Here is a 9,178-nt window from a genome sequence, read left to right as displayed (position 1 = left end):
TATGATCAGCGGGTCAAGCGCGTCGGCTGTTATGTGTAAGAGTCATCGAATGCTCCACAGTAATCACTGGTGCCCGTGTGTCTTCCTGAAAGTACTAGACAATTCCAGTGGCGCATACGGATTACACAAGGTTCAATGACAACAGACAGCAGACAGAACCGTCGATAACATTCGAGGAACCTCCGGTATACGCAGCTGCGTCCTGCGCTGAGAGATAACACTTGTTGGTGGAACGTGGTCACCCGATAAACAAGTACATTTGTCGATATCTAGTCGACTGTTATTGAAAGAAATGTGGGGCTCACAACAGCAATAAATAAGCAAAAAGGATATCTATGTATATTTTGTACATATGCTCAATTTAACCTTGTTTAGCAACCACGTGACAAGGAGTAATCGATTTCACGATGCCGTTCCAAAAAGTGCACCGTCTTGCCATTGCCTTTAAATGGCATTGCTTCAGGCAATTTACGCAAACATAAGTTTCGCTTACATCGACTTGGCGCGAGCAGGTCAAGTCGTTAAGTCGAGCTGACCAAGCCCAACCCAATCGCGCTTCACGCATCTTGCAAATCTCATTGAACGAGTAAACCTATCCCTTGCACACAGCTTGACCGAACTTGCACCGACGCTCACACACTTTGACCCGTTAGTGCTTACATGAACCGGACGCGATGACCGGCTTTTTCCTGCACCCCAATTTGTCGTCTTCACGGGAAGTGGATGTAGCTATATGCTGTCGTGCTTCAACGCTTGGACGCGTCAAATAGCTTTTAAAAATGATCCCCGCCTTGCTAGTCCGTAGCTTCTTGTCCATCCTTTGGATTTGCTTACTTGGCTCATGTTTAATGCAAAATTGATTACCATACACTTCTTGGCGTAGAAAAATATTTTCTGGTCTTTTACTTCATGCTCTCGGAAGGTGCTCGCCTACTACATATAACGCGCGTTTTATTGCAAACCTATTTGTAAACTTTGTAAGCCAACTTGTGAATATTTTCACTTTCCCTATGGCACTATGTGACCAGCACCTCCAGTAGAAATAACCTAGTTTGGGGGACAAATCAAATATTCCTTAAAGTGTTTAGAAGATGGTGGTATCAGCAATAACAGCCTGCTTCTGTTGCATGAAATAAGTTGAGCGCCAGAGAAATTGCTGAAGTATGCTTATTTTTTTACCCCAAAGCTGATAAGTGGTATTCAAAGTATTATAGCACAAGTGCAACGCTGGCACGTAATTATATGCTGAAAAAAACTGCAACGTGAACACCCCTTGTATGAAAAAAGAAGTTTCTAAATATTTCGCAAGATTTTTCTTTCACCAGTGTCGCTTTGTTAAGTGTTGCCAAAATCACACAAAATTTTATCCATGTACAAGCAGAGAGAAAATTTGCCTAAATGTCAAGAAAAAGAAATATCTTACATTGCAACGTGTTGCATAACTATAGCCATAATACATCATATACGCTCAGCGTGCACAACAACTATTACGAGCTTTCCTTGCAAAAATGACAAATGGACATCGACTAAAAAAAGGAGCGAAGAAAGTTTGGCCAATGTGACACAAGATAGCCTAATGTATTCTTACCTGCCAAACGCCAGGGCTTCCAGAAATTGTCCATCGGGCGGCACAATGGTACTCGAGGCACTTTATCGAAGTCTTTTGCCTTTGAAAAATCAGCCGTTTCATTGCAAAATGGCTTCTTAGATGTACTGAGAAAAGCACCGCAACAGTGCGCCAACAAACGAGGCGAGAAAATGAGGCTCCCATTCAGTTTGCCCGCCAACGCGCAGACAGCATGCAGGGCCATGTCTACTTCAAGAACTTTCGCACCGAACGCCAACAAAGGATTGCATCCGCGTTAGTCCACTGCTCGTTCGAAGAGTTTGCAGACGTCGCTATTTATGAAATGCAAGAGAATTTCTCGCTGTGCCGTCCACGTCGCCAGAAAGGGGCAGAAAGCGTTAGTCGTTATCGGTCTTCGCACGCTAAGTACGTTATCACGGGCACTTCACGAATCCAAACGCGGCTTTCATGAGTTCAGTGACCCACCACGGGGACTTAGAGGCCATATATAATGTTGCGCCGCTGTGTTCGAAGTCACTGGATCAAATACTGGCCGCAGCGGCCACATCTAGAAGGGGGGAAATGCACTAACGCCCGATCAATATTCAATATTGTTCAATATTTGCGCGCAATCTTTCCTTCCTCTGCTGGTTTACCGCCATCTGTTTATGGGACAGCGAGTTTGGACGCTCTTGAATGGTAAATAACCACTCTGTGAGTTCGGTCATCCCAGCGATCATCGCCGATTTTCTTGAAATCACTTGGGCTAATTGCCTATCGTCTGAATGAGTTTTCACACACACACACAAACACACACACACACACACACACACACACGCACACGCACACGCACAAACACATATGGTGGCGTAACCGCCTTTGAAGTTTTCCTGAAGAAGCAAGCGTTGTATCGAAGAAGAAGCAACTTTATTAACAAGAATGGTCCGGCAGTTTTGGTTGTGCTGGCGCCTCAGGTGAAGGCTCGAAGTCTTTAGACTCGGGCGGCACCTTCAAAATGGCGGACGGCCCAGAGCTGGTCTCCCAACTCCGAACTTTTGAGAGCCGCCTCCCAGCGGCGGCGACGCCGATGGAGAAGGTCCACGGCGGCCCCCGCAGCTGGGGCGGCGTCGGTAAGAAGGTGATCTTTTTTAACTCAAGTGTGAAACTAAGCGCAAGGACAAATCCTATTTTATAATATTCCACGGCCATGGATCTTTCCTGTGACGCCATAGGTGAACACTTTCATGAATTTTCTGCTTTCAATTGGCTCAATGGAAAAGCGAACGATTGTGTATTTTTCGGAAATTTCTGGATACATATTGTTAAGGTTTCAGCCGCAATAATTTTTATCGCTCTTTCCCTGTAGCTATAGTTGCCGCTCAAATTAATGTTACACAAATTAATTAGGTGTTTTACCAGAACATAACTCCTAACATCACCAAAAGTCATTCCTTTGGTGATATTCAGACCTAATTTAGGCATTTACGGCATTCAGATAAATATACGTGGGTTTCCTTAACTTTCAGCTTGTGATCTCGAAACGTCCATTTGATTATATAACGCGTGTAGTTTTTTTTATTTTCTTTGCGGGACAACTTTTCACCGACTAACAAATGTTTAGCGTTATCGCTCTGCGTAGGACGCGCCTGAATGCATCAGAAGTTTCTCGAATGTTATCGATGGTTCTATCCGTTCTCTATTGTCACCGAAGCTTGTCTAATCTGACCGTATCAGCGACGCGAATTGTGTAGTATCTTCTGGAAGACAAAAGGACACAAGTGATTACTCTGGAACCTTCGATGACACACGCATAAAAGCCGGCGCACTTTACCCGCGAATCAGATTTCGACGATTGCCAACTGTGTTCGCCGCTATATGTTGTTGTTTGAGTGTAGCCTGTTTTTGAAGTCACAGGTTCACCCAGTTAAACGCTAGCTTCGTCATTCAGTTTAGCTACTTTCTTCACCGTCACTACTACGTGACAGTATTATGTTTGAGGTCGGAAAACGTTTGCGAAGTCCAAAACCAATCTCATTTATGGGCATTCCCGAACTGTGTTTTCACTGCAAAACACACATTCACCACAGTCTACTACAGCGTAAGCGGTTGTCGATTCATTCTAATAGCCGTTTCGGTTGGAGGCGGAGTCCGTCGCCGGTGGCCGGTATGTGTAGCAGCTGCCACCGGAAATGAGAAAAAGAAAACTACCTATGCGTAGGAGTCAGCTACTCAACCACTGAGCCACGCCAGCTTCTTCCTTTTTTTTTTTCCCCCCCCCAGCGTTTGCTAGCATGCAGTACCAGCCTTAGAGGAAGCACGTGACATGACAAGCGCTCCGCCTAGCGTCCATACGCACACATTTTGCATTGTAGTTACATCATAATACATGCGGTAGAACGCTATGCAGCAGTTGCACAGGTGGTAGTACGATGCAGTTAAAGAAGGTATGAGGAAGAAAAAAAGTTTCGAGAGATGTATACAATAATGTGAGGCGCGCCGCGTACCCCATATACGTGCGCCCTATATGCATTAAAGTCGCATATTATTACACCAGGTAGCACGCCATGTAATAATTACATCACCATCATCATCAGCACCAGCCTGGTTACGCCCACTGCAGGGCAAAGGCCTCTCCCATACTTCTCCAACAACCCCGGTCATGTATTAATTGTGGCCGTGTCGTCCCTGCAAACTTCTTAATCTCATCCGCCCACCTAACGTTCTGCCGCCCCCTGCTACGCTTCCCTTCCCTTGGGATCCAGTCCGTAACCCTTAATTACCATCGGTTATCTTCCCTCCTCATTACATGTCCTGCCCATGCCCATTTCTTTTTCTTGATTTCAACTAAGATGTCATTACCTCGTGTTTGTTCCCTCAGCCAATCTGCTCTTTTCTTATCCCTTAATGTTACACCTATCATTCTTCTTTCCATAGCTCGTTGCGTCGTCCTCAATTTGAGTAGAACCCTTTTCGTAAGCCTCCAGGTTTCTTCCCCGTAGATGACTACTGGTAAGACACAGTTATTATACATTTTCTTCTGTTGGATAATGGCAATCTGCAGTTCATGATCTGAGAATGCCTGCCAAACGCACACCAGCCCATTCTTATTCTCCTGATTATTTCCGTCTCATGATCCAGATCCTCCGTCACTACCTGCCCTAAGTAGACCACTTCCAGTGCCTCGCTACCTATTGTAAATTGCTGTTTTCTTCCGAAACTGTTAAACATTACTTTAGTTTGCTGCAGATTAATTTTAGACCAACTCTTCTGCTTTGGCTCTCCATGTCAGTGAGCATACATTGCGATTGGTCCCCTAAGTTACTAAGCAAGGCATTATCATCAGGGAATCGCAAGTTACTAAGGTATTCTCCATTAACTTTTATCCCCAATTCTTCCCAATCCAGGTCTCTTAATACCTCCTGTAAACACGCTGTGAATAGCATTTGAGAGATCGTACCTCCCTGCGTGACGCCTTTCTTTATTGGCATTTGTTGCTTTCTTTATAGAGGACTACGGTTGCTCTGGAGCCGCTATAGATATCTTTCAGTATTTTTACATACGGCTCGTCTACACCCTGATTCCGTAATGCCTCCATGACTGCTGAGGTTTTGACAGAATGAAATGTTTTCCCGTAATCAATGAAAGCTATACATGAGGGTTGGTTATATTCCGCACATTTCTCTATCACCTGATTGATAGTGTACTTCACCATCATCACCATCATTAGCATCGAAATCATCGGAAGAATTATAATTGTGTAAGAGTTTCAAACCACATTTCCTGAATGACTCTCAATAGTGTTGAAGCAATGTGAAGCATGCGCGAATTTTAATATGAGCTTTATGGCGATCGTGGAAAGCCCGTTCCTAAAGACTGCTACCCCTAATGTACTTTTGCCGTGCTTTTCCCGTTCAGCATGGCAATAAAAAAAATAGAAAGCATTCCTGTCAGAGCACCAGGCTGCACATAATTTTATTATACACGTAAAAATAAGAAGGGATGCTAGTTGTGAAAATATGGAATCTCCTTGTCATGGAGTAAAAAATATGTCGTATCAACACATGCGGGAACCGTTCTGGTGAATGATCTACGCTTCAGAAATCTCACGCGCTCACGGTTCGCGGTGTTGGCGAAGTACGCATGCCTATGTTAAACAGACGTTCACCCCTACATTTTATACAATGCAAGACTAAGGTGCTGTCGGTATTTCCCTCTAGCGAGTAAGAACATTCACGCGACCTACCGTTTTGACACTTTCCTGTTTGTCCTTGACAGCTGTTTCCATAGGCCGTAAGGGAATCATAGACGATATGCGTCTTGCATGCCACGAAGAGGTTCACGTGTTTGGGTCGCAGACTGGTCTCGTTTTATCACCACCATTTACGCGTCTGCATATGGCTGGAATTTGTATAAGGTAGAAAAGGCAGTGTCGATGTAAAACACGTCTTGCCGATTTCTTGATGTCGTGCTATACATCATGAATGTGAAACGGCAGCTGTTCCGGCGTGTCGTTTTCGATAAGTCGTTGTCTAGCTGTCCTGGAAATATAGCAGAGGATACGTTCAGCAAGGCTCCTCAAGGTGCTACCAGGAAATGAAGCGTACCTCGGAAGGCGAACTTCGGATGCAGAGCTTTGTTGTACTTGCTGCGTGCACGACCTGCATAGGGTGTTCTAGCAGAAGTCATGGCGAGTTTCTAACGAGACAGCGTTAAGAGTCCCGTGTCACAGAAAATCCGGCGTCGGCATCCGCCATCGGCGGCATTGTCCATCAGAAACGAAACATCACCAACCACAACTACGCAGGCCCTCTGCGTAGCACAGAGGTGCTACTAAACTAATGGAATTTCTAAAAGTAATACTCTTCAGGAAGTTCGTAATGTCCGACTTACACACAGCCGACAGACATGTTAGCATCGGACTGTAATTTGAATATACGGGCAAATAATTTGAATATACACGAAAACATAATTATGTTACGCGGAAACTCAAACACAAACCCCTTTATCCTTGCTAGCAGGGGTATGAGCCATTGCTCTGCCTAGCACTGCCGCACGATCGGCCCGCTATTGTTTTCTATCGGAACCTGTGTCAAAGAATATTCGGTGTTGGTGTCAGCGTCAGTGGGGCCCGATGACACTAACGCGTTCCACTGTTAAAGTCAAAGCTTCAGCTTCCTCCAACTTTTTATCTTTCATCCTTGCCTATATTTATTTATTTGTTAATTTGTGTTGTTCACAAGTGTCTTATCGTGGCACACGTGATACCTTTTGTAATAGTGGCTGGCCGGCCGTAGCTTCTGCCTCATTTGGTGCCCCCTAACTCACCGCTTTCTTTTCCTATATTTATTTTGGCTAACTTCATTGCTTTGCCTTTTTACCTGAATGTTTTTCTGGTTCCTTCAATAATACCGCCAGCCGACGGTCAGCGCCCATGTTGTCGTCTTCCCTTAGTCCTGTTTGTGTGCACTGATTCTTCAACACCCGCCGTGGTTGCTCACTGGCTATGGTGTTCGGCGGCTGAGCACAAGGTGGCGGGATCGAATCCCGGCCACGGCGGCCGCATTTCTATGGGGACGAACTGCGAAAACACCCGTGCACTTAGATTTAAGTGCACGTTAAAGAACCCCAGGTGGTCGGAATTTCCGGAGTCCTCCACTACGGCGTGCCTCATAATCATAAAGTAACCATAAATAATTTTTTTTCATTCTTCAAGTTATGAACATTCAAAAATATTGACCAGACCACTAAACGCCAACGCGGTGGACAACATAAAACATAATACAACCAACATAAGAGCAAACGCAAATTTACAAGCATGTCAGGAAAGAAACAAAGCAGCAGCAAAGGAAAAGAAATGAAAATAACCAGAATACGAACAAGTGGCAGCCACAAGTAAATGAAAATGCATTGCAATTTGTTCTTCCTTGTCAACCGCTAACAGATGGTTCATTGGAGCGAACGATGGTTAGCGGTCCTTTCGATTAATTTCTCCACCCGTCAACCACCAGCCGCGTTTTTTTTTTCGTTATTGTTACGGTGTTTTTTTCATACTGTTTCTCCTACTTCAAGGAACCTGGAATCGCGGTATAAGTTAGGCAAGAAAATGTAGCTTCAATTCAGTATGCCCAACAAAACGCAGCAGGAGTAAAGGGAGGATTCTCTTCTACGGAGTTTTTGCCTAAGCTCTTTTGAAACAAATGGTTTTATTGGGCATGGGCTTTCTCAGTATTTCCAGAGGCCGCTGTTTGAAATAAACACTAAGCTATTTCGCTGTTTCCACAGGTATTCAGGACATTAGCCGATAGCTTTGGTCGCTCTTGTATTTGCATGTAGGTGTTTTTCAGATGTGCGCCGCTCTTCCCGACCTCATCTTTTGGCACTTGGCTGATAAAAAAAGCTTTATGTCCGCTCAGAAATGCCTTGCTATCACTCGGCTACCCGAGTAATCAGCGCAGCGTTCTGCGCGGATCGTATGTTTTTGAGCAGGGGCCAGCTTTAAGAGCCTAGATAGTGAGGCACACGCTACTCACTGTTGCAGCAAGCCTTCTGATCTCTTCGTCTGGGCTTTGTCTATTGTTAACCAGGAAAGAATGTTGTTTGGAGCACATAATCGATCGGCAAACGACGTGCATTTAAGCACAAGAACATGAAAGGAAGTTCATAAAAATATCGCAAAGAGCGCTGAACTAATCCTTATATATAGTTATTCCCACAGGTTCTACGCGAATAGAAATATATACTTTATTTAAACTGAATTCTGGTGTTTTTCATGGCAAAACCACGATATGATTATGAGGGGCGCCGAAGGGGTGGACATCGGAAATTAAGGACACCTGGGGATCGATAATCAGCCCACAATACACGTGAAAAGGGCGTTTTTGCATTTCGCCCCCATCGAAATGCGGCCGCATGGCCGGGATTCCATCCCGCTGTCTCGTAGCAGCGCCACACAGTAGTCGCTAAACCACAAGGAAAGAATATTGTTTGGAACACATAATAGTAGCAAACAATGACAGGGATTAGACCCGGACTCGGATTCCTGACTCGTTCGTCATCTGGCAGCAACTGCGCGAGCAGCAGCCGTGGCCGCTGCTCGTGCTCGGCGCACTTCCTTCTTTTTTATTTGTAACACACTTTCGCGGCCGACAAGATTGCTAAAGGCTGCCGGCTTCAGGAAAGTACTTTTTGCACAGGACGCCTTATCACGGAGCCGGACGCCAACTTCAGGCAGCACGCTCGAGCGATGCTGTCACGACAAGGAACCAGTTCCGTCAGCCGGGCCAGCTTCCGCAGGATAGGCGGCAAATAGTCGTCGTACACCAGTGCACCAGGACGACTTCTCTAACTTGAAGTCGTGGTGGCAGCTTCGTTGTCGCCTTGTGTGCAGTGCGCAGAAGCACCAAGTACTCCTTGCGCCAGCGCCACTAGAGATTGTCCATTGAAGCTCGTAGATATCATCATCATCATCATCATTATCATCAGCCTGGCTACACCCACTGCAGGGCAAAGGCCTCTCCCATACTTCTCCAACTACCCAGGTCATGCGCTAATTGTGGCCATGTTGTCCCTGCAAACTTCTTAATCTCATCCTCCCACCTAACTTTCTGCCAC

General features: G+C 45.4%; 1 protein-coding gene across 5 annotated transcripts in view; it reads left to right on the top strand.

Annotated features, from left to right (window-relative positions):
- LOC135897612 (probable cytochrome P450 49a1) overlaps positions 1 to 9,178 on the top strand; it is a 189,783-nt gene that overhangs the window by 151,626 nt on the left and 28,979 nt on the right. The window lies entirely within an intron of this gene.

Source organism: Dermacentor albipictus, chromosome 4 (genome assembly GCF_038994185.2).
Source record: "Dermacentor albipictus isolate Rhodes 1998 colony chromosome 4, USDA_Dalb.pri_finalv2, whole genome shotgun sequence".
Classification (NCBI taxonomy): domain Eukaryota; kingdom Metazoa; phylum Arthropoda; class Arachnida; order Ixodida; family Ixodidae; genus Dermacentor; species Dermacentor albipictus.
This window is presented reverse-complemented; position numbering and strand designations above follow the sequence as displayed.